At 41.0% G+C, this 26,654-nt stretch overlaps 1 protein-coding gene and 1 long non-coding RNA gene across 19 annotated transcripts in view; both read right to left on the minus strand.

Moving 5' to 3' along the window:
- The window catches only part of LRRTM4 (leucine rich repeat transmembrane neuronal 4), a 284,146-nt gene extending 259,245 nt beyond the window's left edge, over positions 1 to 24,901 (minus strand). For 7 of the 18 annotated variants that reach the window (XR_010826614.1, XR_007157409.2, XR_010826615.1 and 4 more), the window contains exons 1-7: positions 24,011 to 24,894; positions 23,458 to 23,530; positions 22,074 to 22,166; positions 20,197 to 20,299; positions 15,775 to 15,866; positions 14,196 to 14,304; positions 11,316 to 11,540 (exon numbers count right to left, since the gene is read on the minus strand). The gene's annotated coding sequence lies outside the window, so the exon portion shown is untranslated. Of the gene's footprint in view, positions 1 to 11,315; positions 11,541 to 14,195; positions 16,221 to 20,196; positions 21,424 to 22,073; positions 22,167 to 23,457; positions 23,685 to 24,010 lie in introns of those variants that run through there. The other 11 variants (XR_010826616.1, XM_066983274.1, XM_066983273.1 and 8 more) reach the window with 9 other exon arrangements.
- LOC136786997 (uncharacterized) lies at positions 1,672 to 5,082 on the minus strand. The gene is made up of 2 exons (XR_010826657.1): positions 1,898 to 5,082; positions 1,672 to 1,800 (listed from the first exon to the last, which is right to left on the minus strand). It is a non-coding gene; the product is annotated as an uncharacterized lncRNA (long non-coding RNA).
- Positions 24,902 to 26,654: the final 1,753 nt, after the last annotated feature.

A 26,654-nucleotide genomic window follows, 5' to 3' on the forward strand; every position in this document is an offset into this window, starting at 1 on the left:
CAATTATACCAGCGAAATGTGTTTTCACTGGTGTACTTTATGCTGTTTCCCTGAGCTCCCTTGCTGGTGCCTGTTCCATCTGCAGCGGAGGGTTTCCAACACTATTTTTCCTAGTGTGTGTTAGACATTATTAGAAAGGAAGCATTACTAAGCATCCACTAGGAAACAACACCTAGAGACTACTTTTTGGATGCTCTCACTAGAACTGGCTTGAAATTGTATTTGCAGTTTGGTTGAAAAATATTTTTTAAGTTTAAAAACATCTCTTCAAAACATCAAACATATTTTTGAAAATATAATCATAGCATTACAGTTTTCACGGCATGCACGTGAGGCATGCGCAAGGACCACAAGTGGGAATTTAGTACAAGTGATTGTTTGGAGCCAGAACAACAAAAAATATTTTTCTGCTACATGTTTTTAAGACATACCACCTGCACAATTGAAGGCTGTAATTATAGGGTGCTTGTAGACGCTTTATTGACTGGAGGCATTTTCATAACGCCATCACAGCTGCTAGACAGCTCCTGGAGACAACCACAGCACACGTTTATCCCATTTTCAGACACTAAACTCTTGTAGGGGAAAAAAAAGAAAAAAAAAAACAGGAGTTGGAGAGCTTTGGGCTACCCTGTGGCTGGGTGAACAGGTGAGAAATTCAGATTTGAGTTCATCAGAATAATGCAACAGTCTGTAATTTGGGTGTATGCTTTAATTGCAAGACTAGTGGATGCTACACTATCCATAGTACCGATTTCTTATCTCTATGTAATATAGAAGAAGGATCCCATCAGCATATATGAAGCATTTTGACCACAGCCACTCCTTTGATTCCCACAGGGATGAGCGGTAACACCGGATCCAAACAATCCTAAATGTGAAACCTCCCCTCGGCCCCTCTATTGTCACTGGAGTGGGCTGAACAACCCCAACCCATCCTGCACAGCGCTAAGTTGTACTTCTGTCGTGCACTACCCATGGGAAAGACGCATGGAGATATTCCTGACTACAGAACTACCCTAAAGAAATCTGTCCCCAGATTAAATCCCTGATGATGACACACTTCACAAAGACAGAGTTGAGGACTGAATTCCTGAATTCTTGGCCTGAGATCACACAGGAAGATTATGGGGTACCTACAGAGTGGACCACTTCCCAGGCTTGCTGCCTGACCATTGAACCATCCTTTCTGATTGCAAAAACTTCTTAACGGCTTCTGAAATACCAGCTACCTACATTTTGTTTTTCTTTTTTGGAACCAATTCGTTAATTCCCTTGCTGTTTGCACTGTTTCATGTGACAGAGAGAATACCTAATGATAGGCAAGTTTTGCTGAAGCCAGTAGCTAATTTAGATCTGGCTTTCCTTAACAAACCAAGAATCTTCATCTGTCCTTTTAAGTTATCCTCAAAAGACTATTTCAACACCACAGATGAAGACACAATCTTTTTAAGTAACTGTTTTATCCTCTTTGGGAGGCAATTAAAGAGTGCAAGAAATTACCACCTTCTGTTTCTATTCTTGTCATGGATGGATAATTGGTTTACTTTAAGAGAGGGAAAACTAGTCAGACATTGCCACATTTCTAACTACTTAAAGATTATCAGTGCAAAAACATTCTGCCAAACTGAAGGACAACATTTCTAATGAATTTACATACAAACTCACGCACCCTCCAACAACCACTATGGCAACTATGGTGCTCAGAAATACACACGATTTCCTCAGCAGATGCCTTCATCCATGCAGCTCCCACTGCCATAACTGCCTGTATTTCTTCTGTCTGGGACATCAACACAGCTGTACGGCAAACAGAGGCAAGTCTTTGCAGGATCAGGACCCCCGCATGCTTTTCCTTTCCCTCCTATGTCACCGCTACGGTGTTATGTTGCTTTACCTGTGAAAGCCAGCTCAACGTTTCATCTGAAGGTTGAAGGCGAATACGAAATGAGGTAATGCAGATTGCACTGAATTTTAAATCTCAACTTGACAAAAGTTTCGTGGTTTGAATTTAGTCCAGTTGATTGGTTTCGAGTCTCCTGAGTTTCAGTAAATACACCCAGATTAGGAAGAGGTTAAGAAGAAAATGAGGAATTTCCAATTCAGGAACATGCCTGTCACCCTCCCCAGCCTGTGCAGGAAGGAGGAAATGATGTTCTGTTCGCGTTCCCGAACAGTCCTGTTCGGCAGGCACTGTCAGCATCAATTAGAAGCATGATCTATGTTAGCTTTTTGTCAATGCTCTAACTAGTTTAGAGCTTGCTCTTCAACTACAGTCTGAGAATCAACTTTTGGAAAGACAAATCTATACAATCACTAAAATTGATTACGAGTGGTTGAGAGAATTACAGAACATCTCTGAATTGGATGTATATGCAGAGCGCACACCTAAACTTGAAGGCTTTGAAATTCAATTACAGAAACTAAAATAAATGACCATAATGTTTTCCATTATCAGATACACAGAAATCATTTTCCCTTCCTTCCCCTGCTCCAATAAAACAAATTTCCATGGCTTTTTTTTCCTAATCAACAAACTTAACCTTTTAGCAGAGTCCTTCAACAGTGTACAAATTTTTAAGCTAACTAATGTGTCATAACTATAGAACAACACAGCAGAGGATTTGCGATTGCAAAGCACAGGATCCTCGTTTAAAAACCAAGTATCTGGTACTTACATCGTATCTGGTCTAACCAGATAAAAAGGGGGACACTGCACACAGCCATGCTACGCAGCACCTAGATCCTGGAAAATGAAGACGAAAACAATTTCCTTACATTCCTTCAGTCCTTGTACAAGATGTGTTGTGTGAGTTCTGTAAAACTCACATTATGTCTGCTACAATGCTCAAAAATAAACTGTTTTTACAAGTCACAGAAGCTAAGTTACAAAGCCCACGACACTGCTTCCCCTCAGAACCTGGCCCAGCACTGCAGCTTGCTGACAGGCAAAAGGATTTATCATCAAGTTGTGTAATTTCCCATAAACAAGCCTGGAAGCTAAAAACATGTCAGAAGTATGACCTTTGCATAAGTGCTTGGCATAAGCACTTCATCTAGGTACTCAAGCTGATATTTGCCTAGCACACAGCATCAAGTCCAGGTTTACAACACATTTTTTGCACCTTCGATGAACTAAATCACTAAAGGCCCTGATCAGCAGTCAGCGTACTGGTGCTGAAAGTCCTTAGGATATATACGGATGTGTCAGCAAAAGGACTTCAGCTGACGTTGGAACTGTCCAGAAGACGACTGCGAATCAGGAGCAACTTCTGAGATTTCAAGCCTTTCATGCTTTTTTGGAGAACAGAGCTGACATCTGAGCTTTTCCCTTAAAGGACGGCTTTGGAGGACTTTGCAGCCCTGTTAAAGAGCTGGGTCTCAGCTTCACCCAATTCACTGGCCACTTGCCTTTCCAGGTGGCTTCTGATGGAAGGGATCTGAACTCCTACCTCTGATAGTCAAGATCTGTGCGTGTCTCAGCTGATCAGGATTTTCAGCATGGGATTTTATTTCAATGGCAATTTTGAGGGAATTAGAACATCCCATACAGCAAGATATAGTGCCGGAATTACAATCACATCTAAGCTGTCTCAGCTACTCCTAAGCTTTCCTTTATAGGTATATAAAATCTACATTAGAAAAGCATTCTAAGCCTTTTCCTCTCCATCCCCCTCTTCCTCCTTCAACGCAGAGTGGTTGGGACTCTAGCTTTACATCTCCACCAACAAAGGCATTTTCAGTTGTCTGAGGAGAAAAGAAGAGAAAACAAACACAGAGTTGCCAAGGTTACTGACAATCCTCGCTGAAGAGACGAATGAAATTGATAGGGAGGAGACGGGAATAAAACGATACTCAACTCTAACTTGATTTTTACAAACTTCCTACTTCAGATGTGACTGGTCCTAGACAGCTTTTTTCTTTTGGGAAATTTAAATCAATTTGTATTTATCAGAGTTATTCATATGCCACCTTGCAAACTTAAGACTCAAACAGCACACATGCAATTGCCTTAGCTTTTGAAAGTGTTGATCTGCTAAAGCTCCTTACTCCACATTATATTGAAATGATATAAAAATCCATTTATGCCATCTCAAAAATCTTCAGCCAGAAATAGTAAAGCTAAAAATAAGACTTTTTTCCTCTGCCATGGGAAAGATGACTGAGAAAGATGCCTTTCCTGCTAACTGTACTGAAAGGAATTGGCTGTCATGCCCGAACCTTATGTTGGTAATGTCTTAACTGTCTCGTAAGCCCTCTGTTGCAAACAAGTTGTTCCCCTTTTATTTTGCAAACAGGAAGATGAAATTGCCAGCACTGTGCTTTTGATTTTCCAGCCCTGGTCTTCAGCCACGTGCTGTGGACAACTGGCGACAAAGTTCTGTTTGCTACTGATCAGCTTGTTTTTCTTAGTTACCTTTCGCAGGGCTCTCAAATGCAGTCTTGAGATCCCATGCTGAAAATCACTATGCTACGTGACCAAAACCACATTACAATAGGAAAACACTCTAGCATCAGTGACCTCAAGTGCTAGCAATTAGGTACTTGATTTCCAGTCACTGAGCTAATTTTCTCAGGCTTGTATATTCCAGACTCTGCTTTGGCATTAAAGGCTTACCCGCACAACTACACAAACCTTAAGTCAACCCATGGAGGCTTCAGATCCACAGATCTAAATCTTGGGACCAGAAAGCAGCTGGGAGCCACCTCATTGCACATAAGGACTGCGCATTGAGCAGATGACAAAACCGGCCCGTAGCACTGTAGGTACCCTTGAAGTTTTGTCAATTATGCACGTCAAATATGCAGGCTGTCTGCCGTTAGACACGTACGCTGAATGCTCTCTGTATCCATGGAAGAGGCTGGCTGATGGAAACAAGTCAGCTCTGACAACAGCCAAACTCAGCTTGCCACATTCATCGAGGATTCACTGGTTTCTGAAACTGCCACAACCCTGAAGCTCTCCACCAAGCCTTGCCGAGCTCCTGAATCCTACAGATCATTTACTTGGGCGACGCACTGCGTGAGACAAGGACTGAGCCTGTGCTCTGCTCTGAGTACCAAGTAACGGGCTGTGGTTGACCTTCCACCCATCACAGTCCTAAGAAGTTGGTTCTTATTTCAAGTTTGCATTTTGCTACAGGCTTCTGAAAAGCACATTAAAAATCTGCAGCTAGCTTGGTAAAGATCTAACGAGCAGTTTTTATTGTAGGCTGCTGACAAAGTGAAGACAAATCATCTCGGTTTTTGAAGTCTTGCTTCTAAATAAAGAAGGAGCCTCTCTGGGAAGCAGTATATTTGGGGATGGTAAAGAAAGCATTTTTGAGGACTTCTGATCTTCATTATTTACCTTGTAAATCATGACCCCGGGAAATTGATTAAATTGTACAGCAGCAAGAAGTTCATTCGAGGGAGTAATCAAACGAAGGTAATACGAGCAGCGGAGTTCTTAGAGCTTTTGAAGCAAGCAGGACTGGTCCATAAAAGTAAAGGATAGAGCTGTCCTGGGGAGAAAGGTCCTTCAGAGGAAAGGATAACGTAAGCTCCTCATAACTGCTTGGCTCAACGCAGTAGCGCTTCCAGAAAAGCAGATTTGCAATAAGATTACAAGAGTACATAACCCTGAAATAACATTTATCTTTACAATGTTATTGTGAGCGGTTGAAAAATGTTATCACTTGGCAGAAGGGGAACTGGGAATCACAGACATTAAGTTCTGGATTCATTCTAATGTTCTCCCAATCTAAGTGCCAAAACTTGGTGTCCCAACCAGACGTCCCCAGATTCCCTGCCTAACACTCTAGCATCTTACTGGATATGAGTCATAAGTTTGGATCCATCGGTGGGGAAGACAAAGAGCTAACACGTTTATTCAAGCCCAGGTTGGATGGGGCTTTCAGCAACCTTCTCTAGTGGAAGGTATCCTCGCCCATGGCAGGGGATTGGAATTAGATGAGCTTTAATGTCCCGTCTAACCCAAACCATGCCATGATTCTCTGGATTTCAGGAAATGCTGTTCTTAACCAGCCCAGCTCAGGCCCGCTAGAGCCTTACCTTCCTAGCAGCACCCAGATTTGACCAGGATGTTTTCCCATTCCTGCACTATGTAAAACATCCCTAGCACAGGCTAGATAAAAGAAGCATTGTGCTTGCTTTGCTGAGACGCAGAGGCACAATTCTACACGGTTTCTGTACACAACACAGCAAGGCTTCTACCTTTCAGATCCTTCCTAACATTTTAAATTTTAGCTAGAATTTAGCATCACCATGACAATAACTGTGTCAAAAACTAGGGATTTGTCTGATTTAGATCACCTTAAGAGTATGTGACTCAGGATCTAGGTAACCATCCTGAATTATAAGTAACAGTGTGTTCTGTTCAAGCACAAGATCTGCTTAAGGAACAATTAGCTGGGAAAACGTATTTCAAAGCAACTTTTCAGAGAGCTTTGAGCAGTATGGATGGTATGGGCTCGGTGTTTATAATCAAGTTGCTAGATATGGGAAGTCCCGTGTCAATAAAATTCTGACAGAAAAAGATGCTAAGTTTTATCTAGCAGAAGGAAAACTGTAATGACAAGCTCGAACTAACAAGCTTTGCTTAGCCCTGGCAGGTCAGCTAACATAATGATCTTCAAGCTGTTAAGGAGACAAAAAGAAGGTGGCTTTCATCACTGCCCACCATGAAAAGAATGACAAAATAAGCTCGCTGAGGTTCACTCTGCCACCAACCCTCAAAATATGCACGGTTGAAAAATCCACATCACCACAGGACTTCATCATTTCCACTCTGGGCCCCTAACACATCTAGTCTTGTCTATTTTAAGCAAATTAATACACAGTGGAGTTGGAAGAGTTTATTATTTTCCTTTTGACAAAGAAAAATCTGATTATTTAGTCAATTTCTTAATCACAAAATTATGAACTTATTGAATTAGAAAGCTCATTCCACAGCAAAACCATTTGTCAAGTCAGGAGCAAGAACCAGATGCAGAATAAATCTTAAAGAACCCGTATTTGTCACAAAAGACATAAAGGCCCATAACTATTTGCATTACACACATTATATCACAGAATCATCTAGGTTGGAAGAGACCTCCAAGATCACCGAGTCCAACCTCTGACCTAACCCTAACAAGTCCTCCACTAAACCATATCACTAAGGGCTACATCTAAACATCTTTTAAAGACCTCCAGGGATGGTGACTCAACCACTTCCCTGGGCATCCCATTCCAATGCCTAACAACCCTTTCAGTAAAGAAGTTCTTCCTAATATCCAACCTAAACCTCCCCTGGCACAACTTTAGCCCATTCCCCCTCATCCTGTCACCAGGCACGTGGGAGAACAGACCAACCCCCACCTCGCTACAGCCTCCTTTAAGGTACCTGTAGAGAGCAATAAGGTCGCCCCTGAGCCTCCTCTTCTCCAGGCTGAACAACCCCAGCTCCCTCAGCCGCTCCTCGTAAGACTTGTTCTCCAGACCCCTCACCAGCTTCGTTGCCCTTCTCTGGACTCTCTCAAGCACCTCCATGTCCTTCTTGTAGCGAGGGGCCCAAAACTGAACACAGTACTCGAGGTGCGGCCTCACCAGAGCCGAGTACAGGGGGACAATCACCTCCCTAGACCTGCTGGCCACACTGCTTCTTATACAAGCCAGGATGCTGTTGGCCTTCTTGGCCACCTGGGCACACTGCTGGCTCATATTCAGCTGCCTATCAACCAGTACTCCCAGGTCCTTCTCTGCCAGGCAGCTTTCCAACCACTCTTCTCCCAGCCTGTAGCACTGCTTGGGGTCATTGTGCTCCAGGTGCAGGACCCGGCACTTGGCCTTGTTGAACTTCATGCAGTTGACCTCAGCCCATCGCTCCAGCCTATCCAGATCCTCCTGCAGAGCCTTCCCGCCCTCGAGCAGATCGACACACGCACCTAACTTGGTGTCGTCTGCAAACTTACTGAGGGTGCACTCGATCCCCTCATCCAGATCATCAATAAAGATATTAAAGAGAACTGGCCCTAGTACTGAGCCCTGGGGGACTCCACTTGTGACCGGCCTCCAACTGGATTTAACTCCATTCACCACAGCTCTTTGGGCCCGGCCATCCAGCCAGTTTGTAACCCAACGAAGCGAACACCAGTCTAAGCCAAGAGCAGCCACTTTCTTGGAGGGAAGCACAGCCCCTCCAAAGCACGACAGCTCGTCCGCAGCAGCTCCTGGCACTTGGAGCAGGACAGGCACAGACTGCCATGGTCCCTGCGGTACGCCAACGCCGAGGACATAGCCTGGCTACGTCGGGTCCAACAGGAGGAGCCGGGGTCTGGCAACCACGCTGGCCGCCAGGCCAGGCCCCCTGCCTGAGCAGGCGGACGGGCCTCACCCGGGGACGGGCTGGGGGTGGCAGCCACAATTATCCCAGGAATAAATTACGACTGTTCCACCCTGCAAAGCCTCTGCCTGCACTTATTCCTGCATCGGTCAGCGGGGGGGGGCTGAACACAGCCCTCTCCTGCTGCCCGTGCTGCCAATGGGATTGGAGATGTCTGCTCCTGATGGGGAGTGGCTGCGGGTGGCAGGTCCCCGAGTGAGACTTGGGGGTGAGAAGTCATTTGTGGGATGAGAAGTCATCATGGGAATGGGAAAGTGTTGGGAGCGGGAGCAGCCACAAAGGTGACCTGGCCCGACTGAGAAAAAGGCTGACAGCAAAAGCCTCCTAAAAGCCTGCCAGAAGAGAATGCCTGCCAGCTGCGGAACCAGGCCTGGCAACCTGGAGCACCCTTGGAAGGCGCTGCTGGCCTCCTGCAAGTGCAGCCTAAGAGTACCCAAGTCAAAGCCTTGATTTCATTTGACCTGTAGGTACTGGAACAGCAGGTTCCTTATGCAAGGCAGCCCTGTCCCAGTGGCCACCAGAGAAAGTTCAGTGCTGGGGGATGGCTCTCAACGAAGAAAGTCCTATAAAGATCAGATAGGCAACGATGAAATCCAATTGCATTTATCACTATGGATCTCGATGCTCCTTTATAACATTCCAGTATAAAAGCAGTACGTAAGAGAATCACATGTTCATAAAAGACTAAAACCAACCTGATAGTCCCATTACCCTTTAATAAATGCAGAAAGATGCTTTCTGCATAACTGCGAATCAAACATAATAGTAGCACACTTCATATATAGCCACATGCATGTACCAATCCTACAGTCACACAAGAAGTAACCACATAAGGTGAAATTCCACCAGCTGAACACGTTGGTTTTAACAGCAGTACACTGTCATGTTGATAAAACCTTTTCAGCACAATTTGTATATACTTAATTAATCTTAATTACAATTATATACTGCTTTCAGATGGTGGTTTTAGTGTATAAACACTACAGAAATGAAACAAAAGAATTTTAAATTCTTTCCCAAATTCAAAACTCCAAAATATTGGAATCTACAGTCTAATGTTTTCCTGCAAAGAATTACAGAGAACTTTATTTTCTCACCCAAATAGAAGAATCAGAATTTAGTACTATGTTATTAATACACTGAAAGTCACGCTTTGACACATCCATATGGTACATGCTCCACTGGATATCCAGCAGACAGATTAAACACGTGGTTCAGCCGGAGTGCAAAAATGCACTTGACTGAAATAAAGGGAAGTCATTGTATGTCTCTGTGTATGAACATGATAAATTGGATTTGACAAGTTTTAGTAAAAACCTTCTTATACTGCTGTTCAAATACCCAAGACCCAGTTACATAATGAAAGAATTCTGGTGCTAAAGAATAAAAAATTCTTCATTTTTGAGGTTGTCTTGGGAATGCCTCAAATATAATCTTCTAATAAACATGAGCTGTTTCATATCACATTGAAGGCATAAACCTATTCCTCTACTTTTGTCTAATTTTTACTTTTCCTCCACTTCAATGTCATTTTACTAAATGAAGCCCTTCTGTGTTGAAACTGTTATGAAAAGTGTTAGTCACACAACCATACCTCAGGTAAAATTGGCTCACGCACTTCAAACTCATATTGCATGTGACCTTTATCATCTTTCCAGTCTGATTTATTTTTGGACATTTCCAGATCATGTCAGGATTTGCAGGCATTAGAGGGTGAAGGATCAGAATAAACGTTGATTACAGAGAAGAAAAGATCCATACTTCTAAAGAGAGCAAATATCAATTTCATAAAGGAAACAAATCTGAAGAATCTGAAACAGATAAAGCAAAGCTGAAGTCCCTACTCCCCTTACCATGTATAACTTCTCTTACGGTAACTACAGTATGTTCTCAAGGTTTTTGACTGTTTGCTTTCTCAAGATTGCATATTTTAAAAAGTACTATTAGCCCCTTTGCTACTCAAGAGAGAGAAACACAACAAGGATCTGGTATAACTCAGTCTCGCCATTTTGAGGTACAGGATTTCTTAATCCCAAATAAGAAATGGTGATGACTACTTGAGGCCAGTCTCTTTCGAGTAAGGGAAACAAGTTTAATTTAGCGTCTGGTAGATGAAAAAGATTTGCCTCGTGACTTTACCTATTTGAAATTCACTGTCTTCAACACATGAGTCAGCATTCAGCTTTCCACATTACTCTGACTCAGCTGCCTGGAAGCAGGAACACTTGCAATTTTATGCCAGTATTATGCAGAATGTCACTACAAGAGACTATTGTCCAACCGTTGCAGACAGAAAGATTAAGCATCGACATCGTTTTATCTGTTTTTAGCAAACTTTCCTAGTCACATTCCTATAATACCTCTGCTAATGTGGTACTTGAATGGGAAAGCATAGCAAAAATCTGGAGCCGTCTGTTGAGCTTTAGGCAACTCTTTTCATTTCTCTGTGCTAATGTGTGCTCATTTCTGGAAAAGCTAATTTTTTTTGCCTATTTAACTTGCATATTAATCTCCATTGAACTATATAAAATGAATTTCAATCTTCATGTAAAAAATGGGAGGATGGTTTTCGATTCACACCCTTCTTGATTTTCATCAATCAACTTTTTCCGCTTAAGTACTATTTAATCAAAAAAGATGTGAGATGGCTCCTAAGATTTATCTGGGCATCACTGAAATAGAAAATACTGCCACAGCTCCCACATATAGTTGCTCATGAGACTGACGTTACAAGTACAGATATAGTCCTCTAGCAACTTGCTTCTGCCTCTGAGGAGCAGGAGCACCCAAGCCAAAGCCTTGCCCCTCCTGCTTCCGTGTAGTGAGCTGCTCATACGAGTATCTCGCCCAGTTAATGTGTGTCCTCATCAGAAGGAGCACACTACAGCACCTTTTCCAAGGCAGGGAGCCCTGTACGTTCCTCACCTACCTCTGTGACCCATGTGGAATATCCAGCCTTCAACAGGTGTTGCCTCATTAACACTCCAGAGGAGCAGAGCCCTATTTTCAAGCAGCACGATCCCATCTCAGACTTCCTTACTTGTCCTATTTCATGACGTCGTTATGCGGAAGCCAAGTATTGCAGTGGGGCCTGGTTTGTTCGGTAAGCACTGGGGTTTGAAGGCAGGCATCTTTCCCCATGTTCCCTGCGTCACTAATCGTGGACAAAAAGCAAACAGAGCAAGGCTTAAGAATTAGGGAATTTGTCTGTCTAGGAAGAAAACAGATGAATGAGAAAGATCTACATGTAAAATTCACTACAGGGAGGAATTCACTTGTGAAATAATGCAGTATTAAATAGTAATGATAAATGAAATACTGAAAATTACATTGCTCTTTAAGTCTTAAGATCTGCCAACAATACAAAGTGATAATGGTCAAAGCCATACAGCTGTGGCTACTCTGCAGTGAAGCACTTATATAGCTACTCCTAAACAAAAAGGGAAATAAAAGTTATTTGCATAAAGTGCAACTGTAATACACTTGTGTGTTATGGACTATGCTAAATTATATTCGGTATTAATACTCTGTAACAGCTTTCATACTGCCCTATGGGTACTCAATACAACGATCAATTCCAGTGTCAGTTATAACACGGAAATACATATTGCTATAAGAAATTAGGATACCGCACACTCAAGGCCCTTTCCAAAGCCCAGTGGAGTTCTTGAGTGCATTCTTTCTCAAAGTCCATAGGGTTCAATCATCACAAATCATTAGAAATTCAAACTGGCAGTTTTAATGGTGCCCAGGGGACTTGGGCACTCAGCTTCCATTATGCTTCAATTTAACTTCATTATCTACGATACCAGTGAACTTTTGAAAATACCAGCATAAATAAGATCCAGGGTAAGTTACCATACAACAACAACAACAAAACCTGAATAAAGTATCTTATGTACTGTTTCTTCTTCATATTTTAGAAGTGGCTTGTCAAACTGTATGGGAGAGCTGTAATTATCTATTAAAATCTACCAAGAAGTCCCCAAATTATCCGGTTTTCTCCTAGGAATCCTATGAAGCATACATTCTTCCAGTCTTCTTTTCGTGCTGTAACAACTTGGATCATTTGCTGTCCTCTCCCTGCCTCCAGAACACACTGATGAACCAGGAGAATGTGTCTCTATTCAGTAACTATAAGCCTACAGGAAAGGTTTTTTGAAAGGTCCCTTTGTTAATATTTTACCTTAAGTTTACTACTGAGAGTTTCAATTTTAAAAGGAAAACCATATAAAACAGACTAAAAACATAAAGGTTAAAGTAACCAGAATGAAAAAAATAATAATAATACTGCTGCTATAAATGCTGTATAACAAGTAAATGCTGTTCCATATGCCACAAGATTGCTCACATGTCAAGACATTTTGTGCAGAGGTTACAGATGGAATAGATCTATTGTTAAAGACAAACATGCCTTGGGACCCATTGATTTTCATATTAGGTCTGGCTGAAGATTCACAAGGACTATCAAGTACACACAGACGCACACACACACACACACAAATGCTCCTCCTGAGAGCAACACTGATTGCCAAAAGGATAATACAGAAGCAGAAATTCTGCCTCCCTGAGCATTAGACACTGTAAAAGAGAAAAGCCAGCAAGGTATCTTAAATACGTTTTGAGAGAGAATTCAAACAATGTCCCATTTTTAGAAAAGTACAAATTAATTCTAATATTCAAGGCATGCAAATTATCATGAAAAAATGTTTTACCATCTGCATTTATCAGTTCCTGGAGCTAATCTGCAAACCTGATCTCCCAATTTGAGATTTGTCCCTAGATTATGTCTTCTTGCGGAAATATGTCAAAAATCTGCATGTGTGCACAATGAAAAGCTGGAACAGAGTTTCTCCCTCCTCAGTCATAAAAACCCCTATTCATTCTCAAAAATAAAAATATCTTCTTAGAGAAGAGATCTGCTTTAGGCTCTTACTGCAAGTTCAAAAAACAAACAAAAAAACAACCAAAACCCAACCCCATCCTATAGGAAGCTTATGGAAATAGTTCAACCAGGAGTGTATAACACAAGCCTCTTTTGAAATCCCTGCTGTTTGCACCCAAATCTCCTTCCAACAACAGTCAAGATGCTGTGAACCTCCACGGCCCTTAACCCACATTGAGAGAGGAATAAAAGATGCTCAGCTTCTTCACCCTCCCGAGCTGGAGCTTGTCCTTGGCTTCTGCAGATTTCTGCAGTTCCCCCACCCTCAGCTGAGCTCAGAGAAGATTGTTCAAGTTCTCCAGTGGTAGTTCTCTCACAGCTTCAGCCCTTCTCTTTCAAGAAAAGGATGATAAAAGTGTCAGATGCATACAAAACTCCGATTCTGATGGAGGACCAGCACTTAACGCTGCAAAAGCTGCAGAGCTGCACTAACCTGGCAGTAATGATTTTGGTTTAGCAGGTCCTAAATGATTAACTGTAGCTGAGATCAGGGCCTCTGCATTAAGCACTGCGTGTCTACAGATCAAAAGGAGCTCTAGCTCCCAGCTGTGCAGTCTGAACAAAGGAAATCTAAACCCAAAAATGAGGTTGGGGAAAGCAGCGAAGCACAAACCGACCTGCCTGAGGTCACTGTGCTTCTCACACGCCTCCCTCCCAAGGAAGGTACAAAATGTTGTGTAGCTATTGTGGAAACGTTAGAACAAACATGGAAAGCAGCGTCAGAGAATCTGACTCAGCAACGTTAATCTGAACGAGATACTGAAGATACAGGTGCAGCAAAGTAATAATTTACAAAGGTTCTGTGTATCCTTTAACGAGCTGTAAAGATGTATTTTTGGTAAATTGCAATTTCAAAGGCCTGACCTTTCAGTAATTTTTTGCCCGGTGAACTCTCAAGTAACTTTTTGGCAACTCCTGAAAGTGAGAATTGTTAAACCCAGTACGAGAGCAGCTCAGTCCGGATGCTTCCTTCCTTCAACAGCAAGAAAACCACAATTAATTAGTAGAATATGGGAAGACAGCACACAACAAACATACTTCTTCTGCAACAGTCTGCCTACTTCAACTAAGCACTGGTTTAAGAACCCCCTGAGCCGCAGGTGCCCGCTAGACCATCGTGTTAAATAACTAGAATACCTCTACACATTTGTGTGATGTGAACTGCCTGATGTTGCTTGACCAACCCTCAGTCTCGCGAACTCCAAGATTTTAGACATTTAAGAGCCAGACACACAAAACGCAACCACCACAAACTCCAGAGTTTTTACACTGTTCATAACGTCGACAACTTTTACTATATTCTTTAGATTTGTGTCCCTTTGGCATGACTTCGGCCACCAGCATACAAAACCTATTAATGCCACATATTCTTCACCGTTGCACAAATCAAATGCTAAACCCACCCATTTTAGAACTCCAAAGATATCACATTTCTAATCTGTGGTTCTCTGATTTTTTTTTTCCTTCTAGATATTTCCTATCTTGATTCCTACCATACTCCTCTACAGAAGTTGATATATCTTAAACTACACGGCACTGCCAGAAATAGAAAAACTGCCTCTCACTTTATCATTAAAAAGCTCCTTGTTTCTCAGATTTATCTGCAGTATTAAAACTCTCTTTGTTTTAATTAGTACTGCTGGATGATTCATGACATTCCATGACAATAATAGCTGTTCTGGATTTTTTTTTCCTGTTTAATACTTCCTCAGATAATTTGTGTCAATTTTGCATTGCTTTTAAAGCCCTATATCCATCGAAAACATTAACCTCCAAAGAAAACTCACTTCGCCTAAAGACTGCCTGCCACTAGTGATGAAGTCGAGTCGACCATTCATCATGACTCTCAATTTGAGGCTCAGCTTGCAGGCCCCTCAAACACATCTGAAGAGATTTCTGGATGTTTCGTTGAGTGAATCCCACAGCTGACTCACCGCGGTTTTGTAAACCAGAGGATGAAAACGAGCCCTTCTAATTTTATTATCTATAAACACAGAGCAATGGTCACCAAACATGCTTAAAATTATATGCACAGGACAGATTCATGCATCAGGGACACAAATATTATTTTATGCCACAAATATTATTTTATGCTTCAGTCTCACAGGTCAAGGAGTCCTCAGCCCAGCTCCTCAATCTGCCAGTTTGGAATAAGCTGGAGGATCGGTGCTCCCTGTCTCACCTGACCTCACCCTGGGATGCTGTAAGCGTTTCTATGTGTGCTCTTCAGTGCGTCCCATACTTCCCCCAAGGGTCACACAACAATCCTGCAAGCAAGCATGAGATCCAGCCTCCTTTTGCCTGGAACCCAAGTTCAAAATCAGTACTCGACTCTTTGACAGTATCTCCATATAAAAAAAAGAAATTCAGCTTGCATTTTCCGAAGGGCTTGTCCAGGTACAGCTTTTTTTTTTTTTTTTGGTGTGTCATTCATTCTACTTACGTACAAATTGCTGCACGGTCTCCAGAAGTCAGCCTGAGAGATCAGCCCACACACACAGAATACTTTTCATATAATTACTGCCAGCGATCGTTCTGTTTGGAGTACAGATGAAAAGGTTAATTATTACCAGTGGATGACCACTGCTGACTGAAGGAGAAGGAAGAAGTAGTATTTAAACATGTAATTGCCAGCCCATCTTTCCCACTAACAAACATAAGGAAGTCTTTGCTTCTGTAATCACTCTTCCACATATAACCTCTCATTTTCTGGAACAAACTCATGCAGATTTGTACTGAAGAAAAAGCAGAATAAACCTGACATCATTTGTGCATCGAAAACATCCGTGGGGAACAGGGACAAGGGTACACTGCTTCTTTGTGACTGTGAAAGTGAACTTACAGAGATTCTGCTGCTCACGAAGTCACAAAAATCCAGATTGAAATCCATTATTGAAAACAAGGCAGAGAACAAGTTTTTTGGTGTTTTTTTTTTTGTTTTTTTTTTTTTTTTAAGCTTTGCAAAGACCTGAAAGATCCTGGAGTAAATCTACAGTGAAATTCTCTTTCTTCTCCGCAGAGAGGCACCCCAGCAGCATTGACCACTTAAGACGTTTTTTTCTAAAAGAATCGGCAGCTTTGTATCCCTACGGCTGTATTTAGCCTTGCGTGTCGCAGGAAACCAGCACAGATTTGCATTCACCCAGCTCAGAGCTCTGAAAGACCATCTCATTTAACAATATAGGATGCAGTGCTCAATTTTCAGCACCAAGCTTCAGCAGAGAGATGCAATAACAGCAGGGAACGCAGAGGTGAACCATTTAAACATTTGGAACCCTGACAACAAGGAAATATTGAAATTATTGACAGCAATTAATTTAGGGAAAAGAGGACTGAAGTGAGACATAATAATCACCTTTAAATATGTAAAAGATCTGTGCAAGGAGAAAGGGAATATATTCTCTGTGTCCGTGGTGGAATAGCATAAGTAATGGGCTTACACTGAAGTAAGTGAGATGTAAATTAGGTATCAAGAAAACCTTTTAATTGCAATGATACTTGCTGCCCTGAAATAGCAGCAGAATTAAATGCTAGGAAGATAGGCATTCCCATCCCTGGAGGTTTTCAAGAACACACACAAAAGGACTGTTAGGAATAGCGAACGCACAGCAGCCTTGCCTCTGGGCAAGGATGTGGTTTGAACAATCCCACGTCCCACCAGCTCCACTTTCCACGATTTTGCTATTATGCAATCTGCATAATTTCCCTGAAGAAGGATACCAATGGTTAGTCTGTTTTGTGAATGGAGCCAGTAAGTAACCTGTCATCTTGCCTTTAAGGTGTCTGAGGCATACGACCAAGTCGAGCAGGGCAAGTTACACCAGTATTACAGCTCCTACTCCGCAGCTCAGATCAGGATTTTGTTCAGAGAAGAATTAGCTTCCTCCTGCAGCTTGGCACCCCTTCTTAAGCTCCATCAATAATTGCAGCTCTGAAAGCCTACCTTAAATTTTCCCTTATTGTAGGAGATACCCCATTGACTATGTAATGATGCTACTGCACAGCGATGCGTGTGACATACATTAAAAATGACAATCAAATGACAATATAAAAAAGTTTGAGATGCCTCTGTGACACCGTTTCCCATTTCCTAAATGTTGTGCCGTAACAGTTTGCTACAATGCTGACATTTGCACTTGCTGTAACACCGGCAACTCCCCACTGCTTGGGAAGGTGCTGAGGACCAGGGCATAGCGTCAGCGTATCACAGAACTTACACGCATCTAGACAATAAAATCTATAATAGATTATAATAAATAATCTGTAAATCTATAATCTATAAATAGATTATAATAAATTATATTATAATCAATTATTTTATAAATAAAATTCTGAATTCTTTCCAGCTATCCAGGCACTTTGGACAGTAATTTCATGTTGTCTTTCGTTTGACTGTGAGGAACTTCCCATTCCTTCCAGTTCAGAAAACACCAGTGACATTGTGCTCAATACTCACAAACAAACACTGCCAACACCTCGAGTCAAGCGGTTCCCAAAAGATGGATTATTTACATGGCAATATGCTCACATGGTTGTAGATCGTAAACTCTCTATTACAAAACAACACCCTTTATCGGCACATCCGCACATTGCGTATTAGATGAATGTGACAGCAGAACGCACAAAAACATGCAAATTTTTATACATCTTTTCCAAGGTTTGGGGGAAGGGGTGTATCCAAGACTACCTGCTGACATCTTTGAATAAAAATTTACAAAGCAGCCAGAAAAAGGAAATTTTTTATTGATTCAACTCTTCACCAAGACCAGGCAGATTGAAAATCAGCACTGACAAAGATTTATAACACAGATGGAATGAGTCATGGGCTGAAAAAAAAAAAATACAGTATTGCATGCACATACAGACGAGTACCAGGGATGTGCATGGGGAATGTCGTTTCCCCCCTAGTCCGTCCCTACACTAGTTCAGATCTCCGCTCGAACAATAAATTCTCCACCATCTTCTAGAGCACTGCACTTAGGCCTAAAAACCTATTGATGCTTACCGTACAATATAATGAAAGCCCTGGAAGCAGACAAAGAAGAGGAACTAAATTATTGGTACATTATTTAGTAGGTTGCATGGCCAGTATCTACAGGAGTCAAACCCACCATAAAATAACTAACCTGCTTTCTCCAACCAAACTCTCCCTTGACATAGTAAAACATGGCCCAGAAGTATTCTCTGATAGTATTAAATAAACATCTGGGGGGTGGAAGGGATGTTAGGATTTAGAAGTCTGGAAAACACACAGCTCTCCTGAGACACAGTCATCCATACAGCTAAGCCTCGCAATCTATTTAGGACTTTCTTTTGAACCTTAGTAAGGTTTTTAAGCCTTATCTGATGAGCATAATGATATTAAACTGTTTTTCATTACCCATAAAAAATGAACAAAAAGGATAAAGCTGCTAGCATCTCAGGCTATTTGAAAGGAATCAATAGTCTGAATCCCTCAGTATATCCTGCTCATAAAAAAAAAAAACATTTTCTTTAAACAAAGAGGAATTGTTTGGACATGAGAAACTAGTTTCACATGAAGTACCTTCACAAAAAAAAGTACATCCTAGGTTGATACAAGAAAAACGTAAAACAGATTCTCACATGCAGTTAGATATAGGTATATATGGTTAGGTGTAGCATGTCTGCACATGCATTCACGCACTTAGAGGAAACATGCCAGAACCAAATTCACCAGCCCTGATAAAGTTTACAAATACAGACAGGCGACAGAGTTAGGGCAGATGGGATACAGTAAGCTGGAGGCAGCAGGAAAAAACAAGTCTGTATCTAAAGGCATCAAAAATTCCCTTAGTTTCCAGTCTCCCTATTCACTTTGCTGCACTGTGCTGGGCGGACACACGATCCTACAACAGAACACCTCCCAACAAAGTGTTAGCAGCTACGATTCAGAAGCAGAGCTAACTGCGACGTTCCCAGTGTGATTTTTTTTTTTTCTCTAAAAATATCGATTTGTTGGAGCTGCAGCTTTTCACAGGACTGCATCTATTTCAGGAAACAGCCGTCGTGACAGCATCGCACCCAACAACTCCTGGTCAAAATGTGAGAGACGACGTTTATAACAACAGTAACATGCTTTCCAGACCACTTGCCTGGGCTACAGGAAGAAAAAAAGGCTCAAAACTGTGCTCAACAGCTTATTTTATACATTATTTTCCTAATTTCAGGCTTCAAGTTCCAGCTCGGCCTGATTCATAGAAGGGCTTAGGTATTCTAGGAACCTGCTGAGCAAAGCACTGATCTGTCTTGGGAGGGTGTTAGCTTTCCTGAAACTGGTGGTTCTCTTTTTCACTGCAGAACTTCAGGAAAAAAATAAAATAAAATCAGCATGGGGAAAAAAATGAAATCCCCCAACGTTTTTACTGAAGAAGAGCAAGCACTTGTTTCTCACCAGTAATTAGAGGTGTCAACTTCATTCTCATGTGGACCATGCCACGTATTCCTCTGGTTTGTAGGGAGGATGGATGCAGGCCAAGACACAGGGAAAAAAGAAATTAAAGCCTCACAAATCTTTGTGATTCATAAATGGGTTGCTGTTCTATCACTTTAAAGCTATTTAATCTCTACTCTTTGAAACACACCCTATTATGCACTAAATGATTAATATCATTCGTTTAATAAAGAATTTGTCCATATTAAGATATTCAAATCTAAACCATCTTAAAATAGAAGGGCTTAATCCTCCCATGGTGTAAATAAGGATGATTCCTTTGAAGTCAATGAAGCTAAGGCAATTTATGGCAGCTAAGGATCAATCCTGCATGCCTCCAAGGCTTAATTAACTCTGTGTACCTTTTCTAACACATAATGCTCTCTGATGAATTAATATTTAAGCTGTTATCACCTGTGCGATGTGGTGCATGTATTACTCAGAGCTGCATGAACAGGATATTATTCTATTTATATTCTTGTGATGGCTTCCCAGATGCTGGGTGAGGTTTCCTTCCCTGGAATAGCAACAGTTATTTTACTTACATGTTCAGTTCAAGCAGAAAAAAAAACAAACCACGACTGAGGAGTGAGCCTGTCCATAGCTAGTCCTTACAACTGAAGTGCTTCTTATGAAGACACACACGTAACTCACACACACACAGAAGTATACAGCCAACTACCTACATCAAACCGAGGGGGCAAGCTTGCAAACACAGCTCAAAAAATGGAAAAGCCTTTATATAAAAAAAAGGCTTCGCTATTAGAAACAAGAATGACTAATTTTGCTTCTTGGGGAGAAGACAACAGCACGTGTAATTGCAACTTTTATCCAATGGGCAGTATTTGGAGTCAAACTGGGGAGAAGAATTTCCAGCACAGCTTACTGTAAAGTTCATCAAGGTGGGTAATCAAAACCTGGCTCTCATCGGTACTATCACCACTGCCCTGTTATGGCTGTGGAAGTAACTCTACGACATCTGTATTATTTTTAAAGGTTTTTAATCTTAATTGCTTCCATCTTTGGTTCATTCTAGTAGAATAAACCCTCCCGTCTCAAAGCAAAGTAAAAAACACCATGCTGTTCTGAAGCTGGCATATTAAATTTTCATATGCAGCTACTGGAGACAGATTTATAAACTAATTAAGTGTAACAATCTCATAAGCACTGCTTATATCTGAAGAGTCTCATATCAACCAGCTGAGTTATTCCAATGGATAAAAAACTTATTCAATAGGAACATGTTTCAGAATTAGGCCAAAATTATTTTCTGTCTAATGTAGCTCAACCCATGTGTAAACAACTTCTGCAAATATCTCCTTATTAAATTATTTGATTTTTGAATACGGAAAGCTTGGATTCATTGATACATTTTGATGAGCTTCCCCCTATTACTGTACACACCAGTTTTTCTGCTATTCTATTTCAACTAAAACTTCCACAGGATGGCAAGAACTGACATCCTTCCCCCTTCTATTCCTTACTTAAATCTAATCTGCTGTTCTTCTGATCACAGTTACAATTCAGCCTCTCTGGAGATCTTTCTTGTGCAATGTTTCCATACTGTACTATAGAACGCTTATACAGGCGCTCCAAATTAATCGCAGGTGAACAACGAGCAATATTTTGCATGCAGCTTTACTAGAACAAAACCAAACAAAAATATCAGAATTTAGGATTTTGCTAGTGTTGTAACCAGTTTAGTACAAAGAGCAGCTAAAGCTATTTTTCTTCCTGTCTAACCCCCCCCTCCACTGCAGGAACATTGCACTGATTTTGTTGTATGTTTGCTCCTATGCCTAGCATGTATTTTCTGCACTCTTCGTCACTTCAACCTGCTTGTTGCTTACAAAAATTCCACAGCAACCTATATTTAAGAACCCACTTCTCCTCTTATTATAAGCAGGTACTGAAGTAAAACCCATCAATCACCATTAAATCACGACCAAGTATCTCGAGCTGTAAGCCTTTCCCCGTTGGTCTTCCACCGTAACAGAGACTGTGAAAGAACAGTCTTCTAGGATTCTATTAAATCAATTTTCTTAAGGGAAAAAAAATGCATTCTCTAGAGAGTTGAATGTTATCACTGCCCATATACTCAGGAGACTTCCAAAACTCCCTGTTTAGAAGTGGACTCATCCACCCAAAAATGTGCTGAGAGCTGCAGCCTGACCTTGGGATTCCCCCTGGCTGGGGTCAGGGGAGTGCGTTCGGAATTGGTCCCAAATGACTTCTTTTGCTGAAATTTCATTTTACTCAGTGACTCCAGGCACATCGTTAGTATTGATTACCTGCAAGCACCATGATACACCGTCTTGTCCTTCAGCGTTAGTTCAGCCAAACCCAAGGGCCACTGGGTGGATGTTTCTTTGAAATTCCTGAGGCTGAAAGGCAAACGGATGGATGGGAAGGAAAACCCAAATTGTGGCGGAGCAAACACATAGGTACAGCATATTTTCATGGTATTTTTCCCTGCCAGGTGACAGAGATGACTATTTCTGACTGCATTACCAAATGTAGGCACTATCTTGGAACTTTTCTCCAAACACAAGATGTATTTTCAAGTCTGCCTATGTACCACAGGATGTACAACTCCGACAGTGCCTTTAGACTTCTTGGGATTTGATCAAAGCTCCTTTTCCTGCATACAACTCTTGTAAATGTAAATGCATGTACATACACATGCCTGAGTGCAAGAAACCTTGCCATAAGCACAGTGAGCACCTGCTATTTCTCTTGAATCAGAACAATTCCCCACCCCCCCAACTATAAAATCCCTTCTGAACTCAAATCGGGCTGTAACAGTCCAGCCATCAGCTGTCTACTGCAGAGTTGCACTGTAATAAAACTCTAATTATGACCACAGAATGCACTCTTGAGCAACAACCTGTCTGGAGGCGGAACCAGATTACTTGTATACATGAATTATAAAATGATGATAAGCAGAATCACACGGGAATAAATCCATTTATGACCTACTGCTGACAAAGGTAAAGATTTAGCTAAGCAACTATTTGACTTAGAGCCACTTTCTTGGGTCTGCTTTGCTTAGCATACATCAAAAAAAAAAAAGGCTTAAAGCTGAGCCTGTCCAATGATTGATGGGCTTCTATTAATGTTACAGAGTCAGTAATATATAACCTATTGTTTGAGTAATAACTTATATGTTTTCTTACTTTACAAGGCTGTTCAGTGTGGAGTTTGATGTATGGAGTGTTTTATGCATATCTACACAAAATATAAGCAATTTGTTTTCATTAAGGGAAGATATATGTAAATAGTTTCAAAAGAGATTCTGACATCTTTATTCCTTTTAATAAATATCTAACTAACTCCTCCCACTGCGGTGAGTGGGATGCTTGGAGACATTTTACTGGTCCCTGTGAAACCGTTTCACATGATCAGCCCTGCCCGATCTTTTCTCTCCCTCTTTGCACCTGCTGTTTGAAGGGACAGGTCTCTTGGGAAGCTCTACCCAACTACCATCTAGCTCATTAAATTCATAAATTCATTTATGAAGCCACCTTAAAGCTAGTTAGATTTTGCTTTTGATGGTTTCATAAGCTATTTGCATGTGGATGTAGGTGCTTCTCTAGCTTTTTAGACTTCTCATCCATTCCGGTACTTGAACTGTTCACTGGACAGCAAAGATCTTGAGATGTTTCAAAGACAAACCTCTAGTCCTTGGAAGATGCAGTCAGGGAACGTCACTATAGCACACTGAATCCAAAGGGTTTGGGGCATGCCACTGCAAACACAGGAAAGGAGGACAGCTTACGACAAGTGTTAATCAGCTCAGATCCTCAATAAAAGTGGTTGTACTGCATAAAACAACTTTATATCCGCCTTGATCCCATAGTTGCACTAATTCTCACTAGCAATCACCTACAGAAGACTGTAACGTATTTTATATGTCTGTATTTATAAACAAATCAGAATACTCTGTGTGTACCCATATATTCTGCAGTGATTTTGCATCTCAGGGCCTTTCTGAACAGGTACTGTATTTTTGTGTTGAAGAGCACCTAATGAATTTGTCTTCCGAAGATTTCTTCCCTTTCCTTCATTTTGGCATCCACAGTATCTCATGGACGTGCTATTTGTTTTGAGCCTGCCACTTAGCAGTTTTCTTTGACAATCTGTAAGTCACAAGGGGACGAGAAGAGTCCCTTCATAGAGCACGACTGTATGATTTCATATAGTCATCCTCTACTACGATTTCACATACCTCTGCCAGGTGTCCCCTCACAGGTCCTCTTTTCAAGGCTGAATCATCTTCCACTTGTCTATTTCCAGAGCGTTTGTAAAACAGGACAGGAACAGATCCTTACACATTATAAATGTGACTAATTCAACTGAAATTAGATTTAAGACTGGCTTAAATTCGAAATTAAGCAACTCCAGTGGTCTCTAAAGCTTAGGCTCTCTATTTGTACATCACAGAGAATCGACGCTGCCAGTTTAGTGATCATCAGTCTCTTCTCAACGGAGCTGGATGATTGAGTTATTTCACTTCATCTCAATTACTGCAGCCTGTCTCTTTTCTGAAAAATATAGTGGGCAAGAAGCTGACACTAACAGCAAATATTTTAGGATAATAAGTGTGAGTGCACATGGCCTTGCTTGTGGAGCTTACATCACTGTGGGAACAATCCGAAGCCAGAACAATTTTCTTCAAGGAAAAGGCCTTTTCGGGCAAACTGTTTACAACACGGACAGAGCAAGGCCAAGCATGGTTCCAATTCGGCTCTCCCATCAGAATGGAGCAGACTGATTGACACTGCACTATTTATAGAGATTTTCTGGATTTATATTGATGGAATAGAACAGAATTTGTCCCAGTGTGTCTCAGACATAAACAACTGAGATGATGACACAACATCTGCTGTCTCTTCCAACATCCTCACTTTATTACTTAAGGCCAATACGGGAGAGAAATGCAATCTTAGTATTTAATTGCTGGGCTCTTGCCTATTGCAAAATCCCTTTTGACAATACTTTCCTATGCCTCCAGCTGACATATTCCTCTCAGTGCAGCTTCTAAGTTCAAACTCAAACATCATTCTGCTCTGTTGACCTCCATCAAGGTCTTCATCCATTCCCGTACAGAATAACAGAAATCCAGCCAGAGATCTGACTTTTTTTTTTTTTTTTGGGGGGGGGGGGGGGGGAGAGCCTCCTAATTTTTGAATGGAGATTGGCTCTGAAGAGTAATTTGTATTTGCTGTATTTATTTTGAACTTCGAAAAGCCATTTGGAGCAAAGTTTATGCATTTAAGGCCAAGCAACGTATGCATTTTAAATCATATTTTCATCTCAGTGATAGCTAAAATAAGCTAGATGAGTTTTTAAGCAATATTTTTAAGAAAGGGTCTTAAAGGCTTTTGTTGTTGTTGCTGGGGGGAGGTTACACGGAAAAGTTTTGAGTTGAATTTTTCTCCCACAAATATTTTTCTAATCAACATGAAAAATATATTTTATTTGAAGACATAGGAAATTTCTCACTGAGTGCTCACTTCTTATATTAAAGGAAAAAAAAAAACATTTTTTCCCTCCTCTCTGCTAATCCTGTTTATTAAAAAAAAACACACTTTTAATGTTTCTATGTTTTTGACAGCAGACTGAATCCCTTAACAAAGATTGAGAGCATGGCTGAAAACTCCCAAACTTGCTCCTCTGTGCATTTTGCCTCCTGTCCATTTCTACTCCTAATTTAATCAACTTCTAACACATCTGCAGTATTTATCATAAGCTCGTCTACTTTAAGCTAAAGACTCAAAAAAAGACATAAAATCATGGCATTGCGTTGATCAGAAATAAAGCTTGCTTAAGCCAAAATACTTATGAACTGATTTAAATCCTAATGAGGCTGACAGTTACCGAGTGGCAGAATGAGAACAGAAAATAGCAGTGGCCTTGCTGTATTGTGAGGCAGCTGTTCGAGTGGACTGCAATTAGCTCCTAGAGAAAAATCTTTATCATTGTTTAACTACCAATATCCCTCAGAAATGGACTAAAATCAAAATTCCACATATACAGACTTTCAGCTTCCAGCTCATTTCTGGTACAAATGCAGACTCGTGCTTGGGAAATGACATGTAATGGGATGGGAATTCAATAATCTTTGGGGCAGGGAAAATGAAGACCTGTAATTTTTAGCTTGTTTCTTTCTAATGTTCTTCCTTCAGTGAATTCTCAGACTATCACCACACCAACGCTAATAGAAAGTACTGTGAATATGCAATGAAGGGCTGGAGGATCTATTATCATACCTCCTTGGATCACAGAGAGAACAGCAAAATATGAGTCTCGTTCAAGCAGAGGGTAGCTTGCTTACTAACACAGAAATTTTTCTAGCTCTTAACTGACCATATAATTGTGCTGTGGTTTTTCTGACCATCGTGGACTTGGTAGTTGAACAGGGCTTTTTTTTTTTATTATCCAAAAAAAACCATCTTTGTATATTGAGAAAGTCTAAAGGGTTTGACTAGGAACTGCAAACCAAACCATACTATGCACTGTATGCACCAAACCATACCCTAAAACATTTACAGTGCCAATGTAACTGACATGAGTGATACGTACAGTGAAAGAAGCAGAAATATTAAAGAACAAACTTTGAAAAATAAGGTAATTAAAAAAAAAGTATTTTCCAAATTCTTCTTTGGAAACAAACTCTGATGTTTGGAATTAAAATTCAGAATGGAAAACATGGGGGGAAGGGGGAGACTGGTTTTCCTACTTTATCTTTCTTTCTTTTTCCCCTAGAACACTCCCTCTTCATTCTGTTCCTCCTGTTTTAAAAAGCAACGCTGGTACATTCATACCATCAAAAGCCAATATAGTTTGCTTCATTTTCCCTGCATGCTTTA

This window comes from Anser cygnoides, chromosome 26 (assembly GCF_040182565.1).
Source record: "Anser cygnoides isolate HZ-2024a breed goose chromosome 26, Taihu_goose_T2T_genome, whole genome shotgun sequence".
Lineage (NCBI taxonomy): Eukaryota > Metazoa > Chordata > Aves > Anseriformes > Anatidae > Anser > Anser cygnoides.